Here is a 25,259-nt window from a genome sequence, read left to right as displayed (position 1 = left end):
TGGGATATCATAGTGGGTGAGACCACTTAAGTAGGGGTAAATTTAATAAGTGTTGCAATGCATATATTTCTTCATTTCTTAAAAAACGGAAGATATGCCCTTTTTGATTGTAACGTGATGGAACTTTTCTATGGGGCACCTGTTATTTCTATGTATGTCCCTGCTCAGAAGTATTATTATAATAAAGAGACACTGAGGGTTAATATTAAAAGAAGTCACAATGGGGGATCCTTATCATTAGAGCAAGGAGGCATTATTAATATACGAAAGCACAGGGGGTGTTTGCATTATTAAAAGGAGGTGCAGGATTATTTTTACAAGGGGTAAAGGGGAGTATATGGTTCAACAGTCAAACGAATATTGGTGACTTTCTGTCTTTGCTCAGAGGGTGTCACTTTCAATATTAGGCCTGTCGCTGACGTATTCTCTACAAGTGCTTTTGATTATTACATTAGCAGTAATGGGGGTCACCAGTATTTCCTGCTAGGCTAAAGGTACTTCATAAGCAAGTCACTTAGTACCTTGCGTGGCCACCCTTGTTCCCTTCCTTGCGCAGTTACAGCACGTATACTCTACCGTAACCTCTATGTTGGAAGTAACAGCTCCCAGAAATGGTCCTCCACTACAGCCAGATAATCTCTTAAGCCTTGCTTGACTCTAGTCATGGTCTTCTACTGGCGCGGGTCATGGTCTTCTATTTAACTCGGGCATTCTTTGGGATCTGAATGCCCTTGAACCCTCCTGTTGCGATGGTTGCCGTAAGCCCACTTTGTGGCCACATGAGCTGCCTGGCACAGGTTCTGGCACCAACTGCCCCTTTCTTGGCCCAGCCAGGCCTTTTATATTATGTAGCTGTGACAGAGCTGTCACCTAACCCAGCGTCATCTTCAATGTCTTCCCTGGGAACACGCACTTCCACTCTAGGGGTTCCTACTGCTGTAATCCTATTTATGTTCACTTTCTCTATACAGTAGTCTTTGACCAGCAAATGGAGGTGTTTGCTTGCACTTACTTGCTTAGGCCTTAACTGTGCTTGTCTTCTCTCCTGTCAGCAGTTTTGTCAGCTCTTGTGAATAGGACCATAATAGCTTCCATATAGTCGATAAATACATGTTTATGGGCAGAAATTGTCCTGTCTATATGGGTCATTCTGTTCTCTTTATATCAAGTTTTGAACACAAATTATAGCATATTTTTAGTACTCTTCTTGTTATAAAATATATTGGACCGCCAAATGTAAATCTCACGGGCCCTAGTATAATGTTTAGGTTTTATCAGTACTCATTTAGCATCTACCAGAAAATTGATTTGCCCCAGCATCATGTGTATTTTTATATACAAAAGCAATGGCAACTAGTGTAAGCAGAGACTAAAGTACGGTAAGTGAACAAGTAAAAAAAAAGAATAATAAAAAATGTTTAGTTTATAAACAATCCATTGGCAGACAGAACTTTCTGCTTTTTATAACATTCTTAATATGAATTACTGTCTGGCAGGTAGTTATATTCTTTACATGTTGCTCTGCATAATGCATTTGTGGAAAATGTTAAGTACCGCCAAGTTAAGTTGTTTTGTCTATGACAGTCTATAAAAATTCAGAAGAAATGAATTAAGCTTGTAACAGTTTCTTTTCTGTATAATGACCTCAGAAAACTGCTTCATTCATTTATGCTTTGCTTTAATTTGAAAAGTTAAATGGAGTTACTGTACAGAAGATACCTAATAGTACAAAAGAACATTTTTAGTCAATTCTCATTTTTGGACCACATTTCTAGATTTTTGGGTTTCTTTTCAGGCACATTTCTACAACTTGTTCTTTAAAAAGATAATTTCTAACTAGATAAATCTTTTTTGCATAGCTTAGAATTCACCATGAATGCAAATATTTGATTTGTTGTATATTTTTTGTAAAAGTGACTTTTATTTATACTGCACTGTACTTAACAGTTCCATTAGTGATAGAGATGTAGCCTGTTTGTGAATAATAAAGTAGATGTAGAAATGACAGTGTAATCAGCAGTCTAAAAGGCTCCTCTGTGAGAAAATAGTAAAATACATGTATATGAAGCAGCACATGGTATGTCCGGGTTGTATAGCAAATTTTACTTTGGTACCTAGGCCCTAAGTTATGCCTCTGTTCTATATCCTCATGCTGCGTAAGTAACATGAACAAACAGGCTTGGACTGGCCCATCAGGTAGATGAAGAATCCCCTGGTGGACCCCAGAACTAACCAGTAAGCATCTATGTGTAAGAACCCTCTGTACTGCTCTTCAATAAACTACACAGGCATATGGTAACCTCCTCTACTACTGAGCAGAAAACAAGATTAAGAACACATCTTACATCAAGTCAGGATGTCACAATATCATCAGCAAAGCAAGTCCTCTCTTACTATTGGCCTATTCTCATGATCATTTTCATGGCATCCTATCTTTTTTTTATCTTGCAACCTATTGTTGCTCACTGTTGTATGGGCACAACCTCTCCGCTCAAAGCCCACACTCTTTGTGGTCCAGCAGAGCATGTCAACTGGATCAGACTAGTGCACTTATTGCTCACACAGGTCTAGGGAAGCCACCAATATATGAGAGTCACAGCATAAGAAAGCTCCCAGATCATTCATCACTCCCACAGTATTTGGGAATTACCTGGTGACTACTGAGTTGAATATATTTATTATAAATGAGTGGTAATGATGTAATATATAACTACAGCTCTGGAAAAAATTAAGAGACCGCTGCACAGTTTTATAAAAATCAGCTTCTCTAAAAGTCTGACAGCCATTCTATTCCAGTGCCAGTTGACTTCCAACCAGAGTACACATCACTCTGCTTAATGTGGTTCTGATTAGGTGATCACCTGAACCAAATCTTATTTATCAAAGGAAAGTATAAAAAACCCAGCTGTGGTGTTCTCAATCCTCTTGCAATAGGACAAGCTGGATGGCAAAACAAGTGCTAGCAATATCCCAAAAGTAATAGGAATGAAAAAATAAATTTTAACCATGCCAAAGGAGTTGAAAAGAAATGTGTTGAGTGAGGAAAAGAAGGGCTCAATTCTGGTTTTACTAGCAGAGGGATACAGTGAGCATCATGTTGCCTCCATCCTTAAAATTTCTAATATGGCAGTCCATTACAACGAAGTCAAGCAGTAGACATTGGGGACAACAAAGCTACAGACCAGCAGAGGGTGAAAACGACTCTCCACTGACCGGGATGACCGTCATCTTATTCAAATGTCACTCAACAACCACATGATGACATCAGGTAACCTACAAAAGGAATGGCAAATGGCAGCTAGGGTGAAGTGCATGGCAAGAACAGTTTGTAACAGGCTCCTAGAGGCAGGGCTCAAGTCATGTAAAGCTAAAAAAAAAGCCTTTCATCAATGAGAAGCAAAGGAGAGCCAGGCAGAAGTTTGCCAAAAACCATAAGGATTGGAACATAGAGTACTGGAGTAAGGCAATCTTCTCTGAAGAGTCTAATTTTCAGCTTTGCCCAACACCTGGTCATCTGATGGTTAGACGGAGACCTGAAGAGGTGTACACGCGACAGTGTCTTGCACTGTCTCTGAAATTTGGTGGAGGATCAGTGATGATCTGGGGATGCTTCAACAAGGCTGGAATTGGGCAGGTTAATCCTTGTGAAGGACATAGGAATCAAGCCACATGTAAGTTTATCCTGGAAAAACAGTTGATTCATTCTGCTCAGACAATGTTCCCGAACTCTGAAGACTGTTTTTTTTAGCAGGACAATGCGCCATGCCACACAGCTAGTTCAATCAATGTGTGGCTGAAGGACCACCACATCAAATCTCTTCCATGGCCAGCCCAATCTCCAGACCTGAACCCCATTGAAAACTTTTGGAATGTAATCAAGAGGAAGATGAATAGTCACAAGCCATCAAACAAAGATTAACTGCTTAAATTTTTGTACCAGGAGTGGCATAAGGTCACCCAAAAGCAGAGTGAAAGACTGGTGGAAAGCATGCCAAGACGCATGAAAGATGTGATTACAAATCATGGTTATTCCACAAAATATTGATTTCTGAACTCTTTCTGAGTTAAAACATTAGTATTGTTGTTTCTAAATGATCATGAAATTGTTTTCTTAGCATTATTTGAGGTCTGCAAGCACTGCATTTTTTGTTATTTTGACCATTTCTCATGTTCTGAAAATAAACACAAAATTTAGTGCTTGGAAATTCGAAGACATGTCAATAGTTTATAGAATAAAATAAAAGAGAAATTTACATTTTACTCAAAAATATACCTATAAAGAGAAAAATCAGACAAAACTGAAAATTTTGCAGTAGTCTCTTAATTTTTGCCAGAGCTGTAAATGCACAGTGCAACCAGACCCAGAAGAGAAGCTAACTTGCACATGGCCTCCTTAAGTTCCAACTAACACAGGTTGATTATTAGGAATAATTTGATGAATTCGCTTATTTAAAGCTCCAGTATTTCTGAAATTGATTTCAACCTCATCCCTATGGCAGAAAAGCGGGGAAAAAATCCTTCTAATGAGCCAGCTTGCTGCATAGTAAACCCTTCTGAGTACCAGCAAGTTTAGAAAGCTGGGTCCTGCAGAGGCTCTTATCTGCGGGAGTTACTAGCTCCAGTGGAAAGCGGAGGAGTCTGCAGGATTTGAAGAAGCGGTGGGGATGAAATATGTGCACAGTGGCTACCAGGCCTTATGTCAGTGGAGGCACTCCAAGAGGTTCTCTCCTGTCCTCACAGTGAACACATTCACGTCAATTCTACCTTTCCTTATACAACCTCTTCACACAATTAACACTTGAAAAAGTTGTGCGACTTCCACTAAGCCCATTGCGATAACTGAACTGGACAAAGAAAAGATTGTCAAACCTATCAATCTGTCACCCAGTTTTTCCAGACTTCACAGATGTGTGGGAGCTAAGCATTTTGGTCGTAGGTAATTAGATGGATTTACCACTCTGGAGTGCAAATGCCAACACTAGTCAGTCCATTGTCTCATGTAACCTCCTCTAGAGATTAGCAAATCTTTTGAAATTTGAATTCTCTTACTATGCTGATTTTTCCCAAAAAATTTCATTTGTGGCAAAAACTTACGCAAATCTCATTACTGGAAAAATTGTAATTGCCTAAAAAATATACATGGGGAGAGGAGAGAGAGGACCTTTCCGATCATAGGACATTCTAAAAAAGAAAGAGAGGACCCTGCTGTTCATACACACATGGTCAAAATTGTTGGTACCCTTCATTTAATGACAGAAAAACCCACAATGGCAACAGAATTAACTTGAATCTTTGGCAACCTTCATACATGAGAGCAGTTTGCTCTTGATGAGTAGGACAAAATACCTGTCGAGAGGTGCAGAAGTCTCATTGACAGTTACAGAAATCGTTTGATTGCAGTGATTGCCTTAAAAGGTTGTGCAACAAAATATTAAGTTAAGGGTACCATCATTTCTGTCCAGGCCTATTTCATGAGTTTTATTTTTTTTATTGTCTGTGAAATCATGGTTGAAAAGTAATGTCTGACTTTCATTTGTTCATTTTCCTTAGTTTTTGATTTATTTTTACTTTTGTCAGATTCAAGTTATTTCTGTGACCATTGTGGGTTTTTCTGTCTTTAAACGAGGGATACCAACAATTTTTACCACGTGTGTAAGAACTTACACTGTACAGCATAGAGTCCCTTAATGGCTCTGGAGATAGAAATTGACTAGGAACAGCTGATCTCAGATTGCCTAGGAACTGACCACCACTGTACAAAGCATGATAGTCTACTAGTTGTCATAACTGCAGGGCATTATGAGGAGGCCTGTGTGCCAAAGGAAAATGGCGTTACTCCATTCTCTGATGCTTCAGCAGTTTGGAGGTTTTTTTGCAAATCGAATCTCATAATGTTTGAATTTGAGTGAATCAATCCACTCATCTTTAATCTCTGCCACAGATCAGTCTACAGTCTAGTGCATTCACAATCACCAGTCATTTTTGTCAATCTACATTCATTTGTAATTGTCCACAGTTTAGTGCAATCACTGCTGCTCATCAGTCCATATGTTAGTGTGAATGCTGTAACTAGTCCAACTGGGTCTCTCAATATATCTTGTCAACAGCAAAACTTTAGTGCATGCTGGAACTTGTAATTTACAAAACTATGAGTAACATGCCCTATAGCTCTACAGCAGTCAGGATATGCTCGGAGTTGTAGTTTCCCAACAAATGAAAGGCTATCTCCCTTGATGACCAAATGTTCATTAAAAAGGTGTACTGTCATGTCTTCAGTGAGTGCCTGTATTTGTATTTTTGTCTATAAACTTGGGAGCCTCAGATTGCATATCACTACTAACCCTCCTAACAAACGTGGATTTATCTTGCTATGATGCTGCTTGTTATAGCAACTGTGATGTCGCAAATGTTTCCAAATGATGGGTTTTCTGTCACTGGTCAAAGCAACTCATTTGCCATAGACTACAATGCAAGCGACATGTGATTTACATGTGACTTATCTGTGGTTTGGCCTATTTTTTACAGTAAAATCACATCAAAATATAAAAATGTACAGTAGTAATGTTGTCAAAACAATTCGGAACATATATCACACCCTTTTCATAGGGCTTTGGGTATGAATCATTCATGGGTGTGGTATATGTTCTGAATAAATGTGCATATAAATGTGTCTAGTCTGGGGTTTCATGCCTCCCTTGCTTCTGATATGAATTTCTACATAACATTGTGCATGTTGTATGTGTCGGATAGTGTGTGGTACTAGCATGTTGTGTCTTTTCATTTTGATTTGCCAAACAATTATGCCCTTTTACTTGGATCTAATTGGGACCCTCAGAAGTGGGGCAGAACCTTTAAGATAAGCCCCTGGCAATAGCAAATGTATTTAATTAAATGTATTTAATTTAAAGTTTTTTTCCATTTAACAAATAACTTTTGATTCTCATTTGTGGTACTTATAGCTGTGATACTGTTCCTGATGGGACTTTTAATTTAAATTTTAATTTAAGTCTAAACATACACTAAATTTCCTTTAATTACCTTAAAATGAACATTTAAATTTTTTATATGGCTGATACAAAGCAATTTATTGAACATGTGTAAAAGGATGAAAATAGTTAAAAGCATGAAATGCGTAAAAGAGTTAAATGTGTAAAAGCATCATATTTTATTAGCAGAAATGTACCTGTGATAATTACCCTTCATTTTACTTCTTTCTTAACAGGCAGATAATTATTTATCTACATTGTAGATCTCTGGGCAGAGATACCTGCTGAACAGAATATAAATGGACAATAAATCGAAGGGCCCATAAATAAATGGCATATGATATGGTGTATGGCATACATTTAAAGGTAAGTTATACATTTACATTGAAGTGGCAGTAAGAACATCACCCACAATGAAGGAAACTAGAAAGACTGTACATGGTTGGTCAATGTTGCACGAAGTAACGTTCTGCAGTCACATGGAAATTAAAAGGAGCATCAGAGGACATACAAGTCCACTGCTCAATTCAAAAGTTGGACATAAGACTCTTAGTCTGACCACTAATGACCATTGGTAGTGACCTTAGCGGTAAAATGACGGCCAATCTAGTAAAAGTCAACTAATCTGTTTATAGATAATAGGTCAAAGTCCATTTTTATAGGGCGATAATCATCAACATGATCATTAGCAATCAATGTGTTAGGCATCAGGTTTCTGCGTCTGCTCTGCAGGAATCCAGAGCCTCACATTCTGCGGTCTCCTGCTGTCTTTCTACTGTAGAGGAGATTACTTTGCAGCAGACTTTTCTAGAGACTAAGTCCCTCTGTATTCCTACTGGACATGCTCACGAGACGATCTCCCATTGGAGATCGGGAGTCATGTGCCCAGGTTCTGTTCCAGATCTTATTGGTCCATCTCGGAGATCTGGAAGGTCCAGCACTGCTATAATAAGCACGCATGGCCGTTCCGCCATGCGCTAGTATAGACTATACTTGCTATGTGTAAATGGTGACGGATGTATGTTTCTGGTGACTGTCTCATTATAAAACCCCTTCCCTCTGATATTACGCATGTGGATAGGGAATTAGTTTAGCAGTCAGCACCAGTCAGTGGCAAGCCTTAGGCCACTGTGCACACCGCACCTCTACGCTAGCATCCGACATTGCGCTTGCTTGCTAGCTTTGTCGTCGAGCGGCAGTTGCAGCCCTTCTTGGCACTCGCAGTAGCGACGCCGCACACACGGTAGATCTAGATGGACGCAGCTCCTCTGTCTTAGGTCCTGCTCCTGTGACCAGATACCGTGTGTGCATTTACCTGAGGCCTGTGACACTAACAGGCTCAGCGTTTCTGTATGTTTTTGTTGCGGTGTCTCTGTGTGTGTGTGTGTGTGTGTGAACATAGCTCTCTCTGCGCACTTTGGGCGCATTATACCGCCATATTGCTCCTCTGTCATTACCCAGCAGCAGTCATATCATCTACTGCACGGTGGACCCCGAGCGGCGAACGCACTTTATTATTATTTTTTTAGTGCGTTCCGCCGTTCCTAACACAATGCCCAGTATAAACATGTCTAGTAGTGATGAGCGAGTATACTCGTTGCTTGGGTGATCTCAGAGTATTTGGAAGTGCTTGGAGATTTAATTTCTGTTGCCACAGCTGCATGATTTGCGGCTACTTGCCAGTCTGAATACATGTGTGAATTCCCTAACAAACATACAATCCCTGCATGTATTCAGAATGTCAAGTAGCTGCAAATCATGCAACTGCGGCGACAGAAACTAAATCTCCAAGCACTTCCAAATATTCGGAAACCACCTGACCATGCTCGGGGAAACCCGAGCAACGAGTATACTCGCTCATCACTAATGCCTAGTGGAGCGCCCCCACAGGGCCTTAGGTTACTCGGTACCGGGCCGGTCCAGTTCTTTAAAGGGGAATGTGTCACGGTGGCAGTTACCCAGTCCGTGGCCCTTGGTGTCCAGTAAAGATGGATATTTAATGAAGGATGTTGGATGACAATGGGGAGAAGATGATGGGAAAATGGGTGGGAAAATGGAATTGTGATGCCACCCGTGGTAGCCGACGGTGCAATGCAGATCCTCTGGGATGGTGTTAGGGCAGCAGCGATGGCGAAGCTATCATGGATAGCGCTGTGTCCCAGGGCAGTTAAGGTGGTAACAGGTGAGTTGGTGACTGTGATAGTGCGTGCGGTATGGAGCAGGTGAGACGCAAATGACACGAAGGACACAGCGGGGTGCAGTTTCACAGTTTTTACTCACGATTCTGATGCACATGGTGACCCGCTTTGCACTGTGTCCTCCGGGGGAGGGGTTCAGCAAACTCCCAGGTAGATTGGGATTTACTCCTCCAGGACTCCCTTTTGTGTCCACCTTTCTTCTGGCCATCTCACTGCACCAATCTGTATCTCTTTTATCCGGCGCCTCGACAGTGTCCCTAAGCCAGCAGCCACAGATCTCACCGGGCGACGTGGATCAGGCCCCGGGATCCTCTATAGCCACCTTTTCAAGTAATGAATGTGGTTGTGGCTGAGGTACTTACAGTAACCTCAGCCTTAACTCCGTCCATCAAAGTTCATTGATTGGATACCCTCTCTCACACTACCTCCTAAGCTCCTCCCCTTCTACCTAGCTTTCCCCACTGACTCCCCAACACCCTTTCCTAGCCAGCCTAGGATGAGGCCATCCTCCTGAATTGTACACCCCAGATGTCCTGACTGAACTAGTGTGTGTTGGGTGCAAGTGTTGGAGTCCTAGATGGTGCTCCCTCCTTACCTGCGGGTGGGAAACCACACTTCTGGATGAGGTGCAGTACCTCTGTGGCGACTGGACCCTCTGGGTTGCCACACTAGTGATCTAACAACACTTATCATTAATCATTTATGAAGACATACCCTAAAATCAGCATTTATCAGCTCCACAGTGTAATCAGTGAATGTTTTGCCAAAAATAATGTAAAGTTTAAGTTCATGCAAAATAACAGTTTAAAAAAAACAACTGGAGATTACTGTAAAATGTATATTGTAGTAAATAGAGATGAGTAGATAAGGGAAAATTGATATATTCATATTTGCACAGTTTTGGGGAAAATGTTATTTGCCGAGAAGTTTTTCTTTGCTTTAATGCCCGTTAATATTCTCTGGGGTCTCTCCAGACTCCAGTGCATAATAAACACAATAAACATATGACATCACTGCACCGTCAGATTTACGGTAGCATGGTCAGAACAATGCTAGGCCAAGCAACTACTGAAGCCTCAGTCTAGGGAGATTAGCTGAGTGATTTTAACATGGTCAACAGGGATCTGAACAAGGAATGAAGATTGGACAGGTGGCAGTGAGGAGATAACAAGCCTGAGAAGTGAGCTGTGAGGTGAGTTTGTTTTTTAACATTTTGATGGCCTTTTACAGTTCAGCAGCTGCCATTTTACTGAATTTGTGCATAAGAGAAATGCGAAAAAAATCAGCAAATTTTCTACTTGAATTTATTTGTCATCTCTGGTAGTGAACTAGCACCAATCAATGCGCTTTATGGTCAATCTGCACTTTCTGCAGGACATTTATTTCCAAATGAAACTTTAAATGTGGCAGCAAGCCAAAGGCTTTGTATTTGGGCCTGGGTCTTGATCTGCCTCCATCTACATTGAGGTCAGCTAACACAAGGGGAGCTTTTAATACTAGAGATAGGACCATCCCAATTGGGTACACCTTGTCATGGTGAGAGGCCTTTTACACTTTTTTTTTTCAAAATAGTGGTAAGTTCCCTATGTTACTTACATTTATTTTTATTAGTTACTTATTTACTTTACTTACTACTGAGTTTATGCTTATTTTGTTTTTTTCTTGGGTTTCACCACAGTGTGAATGTGCTCCTACACATGACATGTGTAGGAACTTATGTTCTCCCTCATTGCTTTGGTTTTGCAATAGTTTCTTATACTTTGTACTAACAGGGGCTTGGCTCCCCCTTTTTCATCTGTCTAGCATGCCCAGATATCTGAACAGTCGGGCTGGGTTCTGCTCTTCCCTCATCTCCAATGAGGTCAGCTGACAAAAGATGAGGCTTAATACTAGCGATATGCCTGACCTGAATAGGTACACTTTGTCGCAGTGGGATGGCTTTTGTGCTTTTTTGATCAAAATAGTTTTAACTAAGTATCCTATAATATTTAAATGTACTATTATTATTTACTTACCACATTGTGTATGCTTATTTTATTTTTTATCTCGGGTTTTGAAATCAAAGGGATCCTGATAGCTGATACATGCTGCGCTGTTTCATAGAAAAACAAACTTCAAAAGCTGCTGTGGGCCAAGCCGCATGAGAGACTAGCTGGACAGGCGGGTCCTCAGTGGCTTCTTTCTGCTTACTGCCAGTGACTGACATGGCTCTACCTGAGTGGATGTATAAGGAGAGACCTTTCACTCAAAGGAACTGGGAAGGAAGTAATTTCGTGTGTGCAGCTTGGTCCCCGGTCAACTTTCAAAGTATGTTTTTCTCTGAAACACCGCGGCATTTCAGAATCAACCATACAGTCAATGTTTAATACATAGATTAGGCAACAAGTGTCAGTTGTCAGATTCCTTTTAAGAAACTGAGGAATAAATTGCTAACCTCAAAATTTTACACTTAATCTCTTTGACATGCTGAATGACATACCAATATGCAATCTTTTCAAGAATAAGCAATTTACAGTACTTTTCAAAACAAGAGAAAGCCATGTCCTTATTTTCCTTGCATTTGGTTATTTCAAATGTAAAAAAACTATTTGGTCTCTTGCAAATGTTATTCCTTGCCTGTACAATATAAATGAGGAGGTGTTTAGGCTTAATCAGTATAAAAGTGTAATTCTTGGTTTTGATAGAAATTTGCTATATCTAGTTTGTTGAATATGATATATAGTTTCCATGATGACAGTAAGGCAACTTAAGCTCTACTTTTCCTATTTAACACAAATGTTCATTGTAAAACATATTTTTAATGTATTGCTACTAAAGGCTGCACTAATGTATTTTCCAGCTTCATGAAAGCTGCCCCTGTGAAGTATGTAGGGATTTAAAAGCTTCCATTAATGTAGAGAATTTCTCTGGAAAAGTGTACTTTATTCCATGTATTGACTTTTTCAGTTTTTCTTAACTTTCCAACCTTCAGTGATGTCTTTAGTACTTTGTCTTTAAACAAAGTATATAATATGTTTAGTTTATTTAGATGAGTACTTTATTCTCTGGAGATAAATGTCATTTTTAAAAATATTCTAAAGTAGTAACTTTGTGGCTCTATCTCTGAAATATATCTATATATATGTCTCCACCACACTTGTATTTGGCATGTAACTGAAGTATAATCCAGTTCTTCAGATATACTTGGGGATATATGTAAGGGTTAATCACAGTTTATTGTTGGAGATTTGCAATGTGATATATGATCTGGCCATTAAGTAGGCAGCGGTGAGACATCGGAGTTGGATGCAGGATTTTTTGGTGGTCTGTGGGTGGAAGAGAGTCAAGGTGGAAGTGAAGCTTCACATCCTTGGAAAAAGTAAACCAATGCAAGTGGTCAACTGTGCTACACACTTTCAATACTAAATAACCCTATAAGATGGGGAACAATATACGCATAAAGGTATAAATGAAAAAATGATAATTTATTTAACAGACAATAGATATAAATAAAAAACACATTAAAAAGTTGGGAGAAGTATAAAGAGTACACACAGAAGCAAGGTAATCAAATGATTATAGCTACATATTTCACAATATATAGTGGCAAACAGGCGGCACAACCAATATACAATAGAGGGCACTCATAAAGTGCTACATGCATAAGGGCAAACGTGCAGTCTAACAGGAACTCGCAGGTATAGATAAGACTGTGGGTAACAGTAGTGCATTCTAAATCAGATTGTGGGAAAGTTCCCAGAACACAGCAGCATGTCGGTCATAGTAAACAATATGGAGTCCAGATATCACCAGAAATAATGTAGGCAAACAGGGTGCAGTAATCATGTACTCATCTGTCTTATCATCATGCACCGTCTCTGACAAATGTAGGGTCCCAAGAGCGGAACAGAGTACCGACAAAGGTAATAGGATTTACCTGATGCTGGGAGGTGACAGACCCCAACACGCGTTTTGTGTCAGCTTCTTTGTCAGCTTCTTTTCCTCCCACTCGACGGCGGCTTTCCCTGAAGTAACTATTAAATCCCTACCAAGGAGAAAATGTCCCAATGCACCCTGATACCTGTGAAATAAGAATAATGGTGAGCTGTTGAATAACCACGTACAGTGTTGTATATTAAGCTGGTATGAAAACAAAGACAGTTGTTCTGTTCCTGGTAAAAATCGTCTGTATATGGAAAGATCAAATAGGAATATCCTATGCTCATGTATTGATATCCAAACCAAAAAATGTATTGTGTGCCGGTAAATGAGGAACAACAACTACATGTCGGCAAACAGGGTGCAGTAATCATGTACTCATCTGGTTGTCTACGAGTTCATCAGCTCAATTCCAGGGATTCCCATTGTAAAATTAAAGCCTTATTCAGCTGCAATCCACAATGAGGTAGCATGTAGTGGAATCTCAAATCAATACCCGATGCATTTCCCAACTTTTTAAAGTTTGCAGTGGCCTTTCTGACCCGCAACCAAACTGCAGAGACGGCGGCTAGGGTCACATATAGTCACTCTGGCATACGGATGTCTGAAAACGATTCACTCTGACCAAGTAGCATGCTTTGAATAAAAAGTGATGGAAAAGCTCTAGGAGATCTATGGGATTCAGAGGTCCTGAACAACACTGTATCAAACACAACAAAATGGCGCCTGTGAGCAATATAATCAAACATTGCTATGGATGTTTTGAATCCTGGAGGAAGACAAGAAATTCCAGAGGCCAGATTATTTGCTTGAAGTGCTCTGGGCCAACAATAAGAAAATGCATAGCACTCCCTACATGTTACTACTTGGACAATTGGGAAGAGAAGTGAACAAATGTATCTGGAGTACTGCAACCAAAGCACTGCATTCCAGACACATGAGTGCAGGAGCACCTAATCAGACTGAGAACTGTTCACCAGTTGGTAGAAGACAATCAACAAATCAGTTACCCCAAGACTGTGGTTCAGTTCAAACTGAACCATTCACTCCTGGGGACAGAGCTCTGGTCCATATAAAGACTACCCTATGAAAGTTGAATGTTCACTGGAAGTCGGAACCCTACAAGTTGTTGAAGAAGTTAATTTCGAATAGACCAGTGTCGGGTTTCTGTAGCTGCACAGCAGAGATCCCGAGCCTTGCATTTGGCAGCCTCCCATGCCTCGCCGGTTGCAGAGGAGGCTGCTCAGCAGACTCGTCGATCCAGGTGCTCTGCTCAGACCAGCTCTGTAGGTTTGGTTGCTGTTGCCACCTCTGGTCCAGCTATAGCAGCGCATGCTGGTCAGCAGCGAGCTACTCCAGGGACTAAGTCCTCCTTTCGGTCCACTGAGCATGCTCTTGGGACGATCTCTCATTGGAGATCGGAGGTCACATGCTCAGGTCCTTCTCCAGCTCGGATTGGACCATCAGGAAGGTCAGGAAAGTCCCGGAAGGATGCTGCTATAAAAGAGCCGCATGGCTTCACGGCCATGCGCTAGTATAGACTCTAATACTCATGGTGTGTATGATGATGGATGCAAGTATCTGGTGACTGACTCATTGGAAACCCCTACCCTTTGTTGTGCTTGTCGTTAGGGATTCGGAGTTAGACTCAGTGCCAAAAGGTGGCTGTGCTCACGCCACTGTGCTCCAAGTCACAGCACTCTTCTTAGCGCCATATTGTGCCCTTCAGTACAAGGCAACTCAGTACAGTACCGCAGTAAGTAGCTGCAACCGCCAGTGCGGTGCCGTGCGCAAGTCATGCGCTTTCCATCCCTAGTCAGGGAGGTTAGTGGCATCCGCCAGAGCGGTGCAGTCTACACTGAATGTGTGTTTCCTCCAGCTATTGTCCTGCTGGCACCACAGCCTTGGTGCCGAGCACTAGCGTGTCTAGAGGGACTCTAACCCATTGTGTCAGTGGCAGAGTCCTGTGACTATGTGCTAGCTCTCACACTGCCGAGCTCTGTGAGTACAAACAGGATACAGCATTTATTATTTGGCGGTTGTGCAGCTCTGTGAGGTAACAGAGTCCACCTCTGTACACACTGGGTGAGGTTAACCCCATGTGTCCCTTTATTATACTGCCATATCACGTCCTCCATTACCGAGCAGCAGTTAACACCTCTGCACAGTGGACCCTGGGCTGCGAACGCACCTAAATACCATCTTTATTATTTGGTGCGTTCCACCAGCCCCTAACACAGTGTATGATGTGAAGCGAGAAGAAGGATCCGGTCCGGTATGCTGACTGAACATGCATCTAAACATGCTTTGCCCCTGTCATTCTATTGATCCCCCCAAGACAACCTCGGCTTGAGTACAGTAGGAACAAGATACCCCTAGTGGACGATACTGTTATTATTATTATTATTATTATTATTATATAAATGTATAATAATAATAATAATAATAATAATGGCAGTATGTCATTATTACTGTCATTATTATTATTATTTTTATATAAATGTATAATAATAATAATGACAGAATGGTGAACTTTACCAGTCATGCCAAGCTTAGCAGACAGTACAGCCCTTGCACCCAAACAGCTGAAACTACAGAGGGATAGAGAAGCTGAGGGCCCTATAGAGTCCTTGGACCATGCTGGCTTGCGCAGCTAGGAGCATCCCACTCGGGCATTACTCCACAAAGGAACCTCCAAAATGACTTTAAGTGGGGACAGATCTTGGCTGCTGCTGTTTTTGTCAAGATGACAAAATGTTAGTGGGGTGGAGTGTAAGCTGTCAACTTTCCATATATCAGTAAAACAAGAGCATATAAGAAACTACCGTATGTAATATATAGCATTTCCTCTAAACCTTGCGCTTTGGAGAGGAAAGAGATAATATAACTTTCTAACAATGTTCAGGAGCCTAATTCCAGCTCTGTCTGTGCTCGGTACTTGAACCGAGCACATCGGACCTTCATACACTCCCTGACATTATGTCGCTTATCCATGTTATGTAAATAAAAGCTTATAACCTGACGTAAATTCATCCAATGGTTGTATAAATTATTCTTTTGAAAGCTGAAACCCTCCGAAATGTGGTTTAGGTTAAGAAAATAAATTGAAATCAATGCAGAAATATTGATCATTTAATGGACACAGAATGGTCAGATTTTGGCAGACAAAAGTTTTGTCGCCTGGTCATAAAATGCACCCAATCCTAGTTTACATCCTCACCTGTGCTCAGTAAATGACGGGTTAATTAGTGAGTGTGTATAAAAAGAAACCCAGAACCCCAGACCTTCACTTGAGCTGCAACTTGAGCTCTGACAACATGCCAAAAACTCACCCTGCAACCAAAGCCTGGATTACCAAGAGGCTGAAGACCAGATGCACGCCAGAGGTGGTTGGCACCTTTAATGTGTCTCAGCGTCAAGTACAAAGAATTAAAAAAAGATTCAAAGAGTCTGGAGATGTATTTGACAAGCCCAGGTCGGGCAGACCCCGCAAGACAACTGCTCAGGAGGAACGTTTGTTGGTTAGAAAATCCAATGCAAGCCCCCCTTCCACTGCAGCAGAGCTCCAACAGGCCTGGTCACCTCAAGTCCCTGTGTCAACTAGAACAATTTGTAGGATTCTGTCTCGAAATGGCCTCCATGGTAGAATCAGTGCCCAGAAGGCAGCACTAAACAAAAGGCAAATAAAAAACCGTGTGGCATTTGCAAAGTCCCACAACCTGCTAAACAGATGGACGCTGGAAGAAGGTGGACTTCTCTGATGAATCTTCAGTAAAATTACACCACAACCGCCGCAAAAACTGCAGGAGACCTACTGGAGCCCATATGGATCCAAAATAACCCACAAAACAGTTAAATTTGGTGGTGGAAAGATCATGGTCTGGGGTTACATTTAGTATGGGGGTGTGCGAAACATTTGCAAGGTGGAAGGCAATATCAATAGCGAATTTTGGCTCATCTTTCATCGTTTTTAAGAAATCTCAAGATGGAAGAGGCCAGGAGCCATTTGGTGAGCTGCATTTCTTGCTACATGTTCACAGATTTACCAGTGGAAAAGCCAAACTTCACATGCCACAAATGCAAGCTTGTGACCCTGTTGGAGGAAAAGTTGCAAAATCTCGAAGAGAGGTTAGCTACGTTGAAGATCATTAAGGAAGGTGAAGAGTTCTTGGACAGAGCAGAATTATCTCTTCATGTTACAGAAAGAGAAGAAATTCGAAGTGCACCTGAAGAAACAGAGGAATGGAGACATGTGACCCAGAGAAGCAGGAGGATCAGGAGGCAGTCAGCACCCATACTGCTCAGAAACCAGTACCAGGCTCTCACGCAGGAAAACGATGAAGAAATACATCAGGATAAGACTTTGCCAACAAACAACAACCTTGTACGCCTTCAGAGTCCTCCTGGATGGAGAAAGAAAAATGTTGTGAAGAAGAAACGGAGAGTGGTGGTCATGGGGGATTCCCTGTTGAGAGGAACAGAGGCCGCTATCTGCAGACCGGATATAACTTCAAGAGAAATGTGCTGTCTTCCAGGTGCAAAAACTAAAGATGTGTCTGACAGGATATCAGGACTCTTCAGACCTACAGATGACTACCCATTCCTGCTACTACATGTGGGGACAAATGACACCGCAAGAAACGACCTGGAAACCATCTGCAGAGACTTTGAAGACTTAGGCAAGAAAGTGAAAGAACTGGGAGCGCAAGTGGTCTTCTCTTCCATCCTCCCAGTGGATGGCCATGGAACAAGGAGGTGGAATAAGATTCTGCAGGTGAACAACTGGCTACGTCGATGGTGCCGTCAGCAACGATTTGGATTTCTGGATCACGGAGTGAACTACTTATCCGATGGACTACTTGCTAGAGATGGGGTGCACCTTACGAAGACTGGAAAGCAGGTATTTGGAAGTCGCCTTGCTACACTTGTAAGGAGAGCTTTAAACTAGAACAACATGGGAAGGGAAGCAAAAGACCAGAAAAAGCCAAACACCTGACAAATGCTATTGAGAACTCTGCTATTAGAAGTGGAAAGGAAGAACAAAGACAAAAGAATCTAATTAATAAAAATATTGGAGAAAGAGAAACCAATCACAAACTAAAATGTTTCTATACTAATGCACAAAGCATGGGCAACAAACAAGGAGAATTGGAACTACTAACACAGGAAAAGAAATATGATGTCATTGGAATCACTGAAACTTGGTGGGACAATACACATGATTGGAATACAAGACTAGAAGGATACAATTTATTTGCAAGAAACAGACTTGATAAACGAGGAGGGGGTGTCGCATTGTATGTTAGAAACGCGTATATCTGCACAGAGATTGAAGCTTCAGAGACTGGGAGTTCTGTGGAAACTGTTTGGGTAAGAATACAAGGACAGAACAATGGAAAGGACACCATTGTAGGCATTTACTACAGGCCGCCTGTGCAAGCTGAAGATATGGATGAACTCTTTATGCATCAAATGGCCAAGTTCTCCAAAAAATATGACATAGTTGTCATGGGAGATTTGAACTATCCAGATATTTGTTGGGAATCTCTCTCAGGCAAAACTAACAGGTCAAGGAAATTCTTATCCTCTCTTGCTGACAACTTTATCTTCCAAAAGGTAAGGGAGAAAACAAGGGGAACTGCTACCTTGGATCTAATCCTTATAAACAGGGAGGAAATGGTTGAGGAGGTAAAAGTGGCTGGGACCCTAGGAGGTAGCAACCATGCTATTTTAGAATTTTGGATAACTAGAGGCGGAAGACCTGTGAAGACTCAGACGTCAAGGTTAGATTTCAGAAAGGCAGATTTTAAGGGATTCAGAAAGAGAATTGGAGGGATCCAATGGCTGGATATCCTTAAAGACAAAAATGTCCAGGAAGGATGGGAAATCTTGAAAAATGAAATTCTCAAAGCACAGTTGTTAACAATTCCGAAAAGAGGGAAGAATAGGAAGCATTTAAGGAAACCAGGATGGATGAACACAGAACTTAAGCACATGCTAAAAAGGAAGAAAAAAATGTTTATAAAATGGAAAGAGGGAGGCATATCTAAAGAAGAATATAATGCTGTCTGCAGAACCTGCAGGGCACAAATCAGATTACTAAAGCTGAAAATGAATTGAGGCTTGCAAGAGATGTCAAAAGCAATAATAAAGGATTTTGGGGATATGTCAAAAGTAAAAGAAAAGTCAAAGATGCTATAGGATTTTTACAGGATGAAAATGATGAAATGGTAAGACAGGATGTTGAGAAGGCTGAACTTTTAAATTCCTATTTTGCATCTGTTTTCTCTCAGAAAGGAAATGCAACATCAACTGTTATTCACTGTCCTATTAAGGGAATAGAAGAATCAAGGATATCTATAAACAGAAAGATAATGAGGAACACTTAGCTAACCTAAATGAATTCAAGTCTCCAGGTCCAGATGAATTACACCCCAGAGTACTGAAGGAGATAGCAGAAGAAATTTTTGAACCCCTCTCCATAATCTTTGAAAATTCTTGGAGAACAGGAGAAGTGCCAGAAGACTGGAGAAGAGCAAATGTTGTTCCTATCTTCAAAAAGGGGAAGAAGGTGGACCCAGGCAACTATAGGCCGGTGAGTCTGACTTCTATACCAGGAAAGATCTTTGAACAAATTATTAAACAACATGTATGTCAATACCTGGATAAGAATGAAGTGATTAAACAGAGTCAGCATGGGTTTGTAACTAATAAGTCATGTCAGACTAATTTAATTTCCTTCTATGATGGTATTACTGATTGGGTGGATCAAGGAAATGCTGTAGATATAGTATATCTTGACTTCAGCAAAGCATTTGACAAAGTCTCTCATACAATCCTTATTGAAAAAATGACTAAGTATGGAATGGACAAGGCAACTGTTAGGTGGATTCATAACTGGCTTAGTGATCGGACCCAAAGAGTGGTCGTAAATGGCTGCACATCCAGTTGGAAGAATGTCTCAAGTGGGGTACCACAGGGCTCTGTCCTGGGCCCTGTATTGTTCAACATCTTTATCAACGATTTAGATGAAGGAATTGAGGGTAAACTGATTAAATTTGCTGATGACACAAAGCTAGGAGGGATAGCTAATACTAGAGAAGAGAGAAAGAGGATTCAAAAAGATTTAAATAAACTGGAGAAGTGGGCAGCAACTAACAGAATGGTTTTTAACAGGGAGAAATGCAAAGTACTACATCTGGGCAATAAAAATGAAAAAAGCATATATAGAATGGGAGGAATAGGGCTAAGTGACAGCACATGTGAAAAAGACTTGGGTATACTAATAGATCACAGACTGAATATGAGTCAACAGTGTGATGCAGCAGCAAAAAAGGCAAATGCAATTCTAGGATGTATTAACAGAAGCATACAGTCTAGATCACGTGAAGTCATTATTTCCCTCTACTCCTCTTTGGTCAGACCTCATCTGGAATATTGTGTCCAGTTTTGGGCACCACATTTTAAAAAAGACATCAACAAACTGGAGCAAGTTCAGAAAAGAGCGACCAGAATGGTGACCGGTCTGCAAACCCTGTCTTATGAGGAAAGGTTGCAGGATTTGGGAATGTTTAGTTTGCAAAAGAGAAGACTGAGAGGAGACTTAATAGCTGTCTACAAATATCTAAAGGGCTGTCACATTGTAGAAGGATCAACTTTATTCTCATTTGCACAAGGAAAGACTAGAAGCAATGGGATGAAACTGAATGGGAGGAGACACAGATTAGTTATTAGAAAAAACTTTTTGACAGTTAGAGTGATCAATGAGTGGAACAGGCTGCCACGAGAAGTGGTGAGTTCTCCTTCAATGGAAGTCTTCAAACAGAGGCTGGAGAGACATCTGACTTGGATGATTTAGCGAATCCTGCTTTGAGCAGGGGGTTGGACCAGATGGCCCAGGAGGTCCCTTCCAACTCTACGATTCTATGATTCTAAATATCAAGAAGCATTAGCTACCTCTTATTTTCCAAATCATAAAAGGGGTCAAATTCTGCAGCAGGATGGTGCTCCATCTCATACATCCATCTCTACAACAAAGTTCCTCCAGGCAAAAAAGATCAAGTTGCTCAAGGACTGGCCAGCCCAGTCACCAGACATGAACATCATTGAGCATGTTTGGGGTAGGATGAAAGAGGAAACTTGGAAGACAAGACCAAAGAATCTAGATGAACTCTGAGAGGCATGTAAGACTGCATTCTTTGCTATTCCTGATGACCTCATTAATAAATTGTATGAATCATTGCTGAACCGCGTGGATGCAGTCCTTCAAGCTCATGGAAGTCACACAAAATATTAAATATGACTCTAATAGCACCACAACTTCATTCACCAATGTTATGCAACATATATTTGTCTTTTAAGTTAATTATTTGTTTGAATATCACATTACTTTCTGTGGGCGACAAAACTTTTGTCTTACCAAAATCTGACCATTCTGTGTCCATTAAATGATCAATATTTCTGCATTGATGGCAATTTATTTTCTTAACCTAAACCACATTTCAGACGGTTTCAGCTTTTAAAAGAATAATTTATACAACCAATGAATGAATTTAACATCAGGTTATAAGCTTTTATTCACATAACATGGATAAGCGACATAACTTCTGTAAGGGAGTGTACATGCTCAAATCAAGTAGAGACCAAAATGGGGTGAATGGCAAACTCAAGTATTTTTACAGAGGAAAGAGTATTTTTCTTTTTCTCTCGCTCACTCTCAGACCCGAGAATTAGAGCACCTTGCGATACTCGGCACTGCTCGATACTCAAATGAGCATTCCAATGCTCAATCGAGCACCGAGCAGTGCTGAGCATGCTCGCCCATCACTAGTCTATATCTTAAATTGCAGCATTTAAAGAACAGAAATCATCGCTATTCTACCTTCATGTTGGTTTAATCATTTTAGGTTACCTTTTGATATATAAAAAAATAAGACCGGGATACAATTCTAAAAAAGTGTTAAAGTGTTAAAAATCAACAGCTATAGTATACTTTAACAGAACAAAGAGACTAAAGTAGACCAGAGTTTTCCCTTCAGAGGCTTCAAATTTACCAACTTGTTAAAAAAAGTAAAAACAATGAACAAAGTTGTATTTTTCCCCTCTCAACTTTTTATAGAATATGCATGACTTTTAGCCTTTAAATGTATTCTAGCTTCATATCATTACTTTCTGACTCAGCCTGATTTGATGTGCCAAGCACTGACTCACTGCATGCTCCTATTCTTCACCACAGCAGCTCCAGAGACACCTGATTTACATTTTATGATCTATTCATTTGTCTTTGACCGTAGATGTTCTGCTTTTTGTATCCTATTAAGAGTATATGTTAATTGCATTATACTGAATATGTTTGGGTTAACATCCCAGGCATAATAAATATAAAAAATCTAAGAAGAATGGTTTGTGGCAGCCTGCCATATTTAATTTGGCATATTAGGTTACCAGAATAAGGAATATGCACTGAAGGAAAATGAGAGTACCAGACATTGTCCACATATTTTCACAATGAAGACATGTAGTATGGCATTTTTCAAGTAATGCCAGCAATAATTGTGTAAATACTCAAGTATTTCATATCAGTATTAAAATATTCTAATGCTTTCCTCAGCATCAAAAAACAGCATGAATTTTGGGAACCTGTGGGATCACCATTTCCGTAGATCCCTTTCATCACACGTTAAAAACTTGGAAATTTATGTTCAGTAAAGGGATCTGTTACTGTGAAAAACACTATTTGCCTGCACATACTGTGATAATCTGCAGGGACATAGAGGTTAAACCTTGTCTAGCCAGCTTACTGATGCAGATGCTACAGGCAGAAAATGAAGTTATATTATCCGTGCAGCCACTCACTTGCATTCATCAATGTGGTGCAGCGACCTGTAAAGTGCCATGGAATAAATGGCGCTATAATAATAAATAATAATAATAATAATAACAGTCACCGATTAATATACAGTCAGCGAGCTGTAATCATTTTCCTGCACATTGAGTCACAGCCCGCTCTGCAGTTTATAGGGGGCTTCACACATAGCGTATCGCTAGCAATATCGCTAAAGCGTCACCGATTTTGTGACGCAGCAGCGATATTGCTAGCAATATCGCTACATGTGATACTTACCTCCAACCGGCTCCCCCGCTGGCTGTCGCTGATCGCACGAGAACGTCCTGGGCTGCTTCTCGGCGGCGGCTTCCTGCTGGGCTTCCTGCTGGCGCTGATGAGCGAAGTGTGGACGCGGGCGGGAGGACGTCTTTATCGCCGCATCTGACAGGTAAGTAACGACCGCCGACTGCTGCTACATCGCTGGTGAGACCTGCCTGTTTGGCAGCTCACTAGCGACCATTTAGCTATGCACCAGTGATCCTGACCGGGTCGTATCGTTGTCAGGATCGCTGGTGCATTGCTAAATGTAACGGGACCTTATGTGTGTGCAGTGTGTGTATGCACAGCAGGGCATCAATCATTGTGCCAGGAAGTAACAAAAACTGCATTTGCTGTGGAGTGTGAGGTGATTGTAATCTTTTACTGGAAGCAATAAGCTGCAGAATATAAATCAATTGTTGTTCTGTAGCCGCTTCTCCAGTATGTTGGCTACACAGGTTTTATACGCTATTTACCCACTGATTACCCCCATAACTGCAGGTGAATAGCATTTATCGAGGTGACAATTTTTCTTGAAAAGAGAAATGAGCCACATCTGAGGCTAATTACTGTATGTATTCAGATCTATCAGTGTTGAGCATAGATGCAGCCATTAAATACTACAGATATTTACACTATTATGTTTTTGTCATAACTCATTGTTGGAGTCATGACAGCTTTGGCTATGCTTTCATTTAACCCGTGGTTTTTACTTTTGGCCAGCAAGGGTTAATGTCAGTTTCCTTGCTGACAGCTTCTGTGTTGCTGGTCAGCTGATGTGGGTGGTGACCACTCCCACCATCCTTTAAATAGTCACCTGATGCTGCATCCCTTGCTCTCTATTGTTAGAGCTTCCTCTCCCTTTCTCCATCCCGCTATTGGTGTTTGCTGTGCCGTCCGCAGGACCGACCTTTGTGGGTCATGACAGTTTTCTTAAATTTTCTTAAAGACTTTATCATAAATCAAATTTAATACAATATTGAGATATTGACAGTCTGCAATCCACATCACATCCACTGGGTGGCTACACATAGACAAATTGTACCAAACATCTGAGGATATGTTGAGTGAAGAGAAGTAATGGAGTGCATATTTGTGTTTTTCGTCATGTGAATACAGATGACTAAATTTGCCATTCCTTCTCTTTGGATTCTAGTGGAGTCTAATAGAGACTAGGTCACTAATCTGTTACATGCTGTCAAGGTATGTGTTCAAAATATCATCTCCTTTCCAAGGGTTTTTGTTAAAGGGATATTCCCCAAAAAATAAGTTATCCATTATCAATAGTATAGAGGGTAAATTGGTGATCACTATGTCAACCACCAGCAATCCTGAGATCTGGGCTCTGGAGGCCCAAGACTTGGACTCTGCATCACCATCATGAATAAAACAAAGATGAATAGACAATGAATGGAGTGGAGCTGTAGCATGCGCACCCGACTCAAAAGCCACCTTCTCCAGATTGCTGATAGTTACAGTGATCTAAACCCCCCAGTGGTGTGCAAGTTGAGATTTGTTACTTACTAAACACCACAGATCTTCATATATTATACGAGCTGTGCCATAACACACCATTATGCCCTCATCCCGCCCCAGCTATGCTCAATTTGGCATGTTTTCTACATTGTATTCCTGCTAGTCAAACGTTTTGGAATTTCAGCCACTGTTCAACTGTTTTTTTTTTTTGTCTGGAAGATAATCCTTCTCTTTCCTAACAGCTATTGGGAAAGAGTTGAGCTGCTCCTATAAACATTATATGCCAGTCAATCCCGCCATAATCCACAGATTTGGAAGATTTATCTAATGTAGATCAAAACCTTTATAATGAGCAGGAAGTTAATCTAATAATTTACTAAATCTTTTCCCACAAAGATAAATGTCAATTTGCTCAGATCCTTCTGCTTTCTAATCTGCAGCCTGCAGAACACACTGCATGTTTATTATGAGAGGTTCTTTATTTCTACAGTAGTTTGTATGCCATGTATTGCATTGACAGTTTGTGGCTACCCAGTG

This window comes from Dendrobates tinctorius, unplaced genomic scaffold, assembly GCF_039654945.1.
Source record: "Dendrobates tinctorius isolate UK_male_01 unplaced genomic scaffold, ASM3965494v1 ptg000030l, whole genome shotgun sequence".
Lineage (NCBI taxonomy): Eukaryota > Metazoa > Chordata > Amphibia > Anura > Dendrobatidae > Dendrobates > Dendrobates tinctorius.
Note: the sequence above shows the minus strand (reverse complement) of the source record.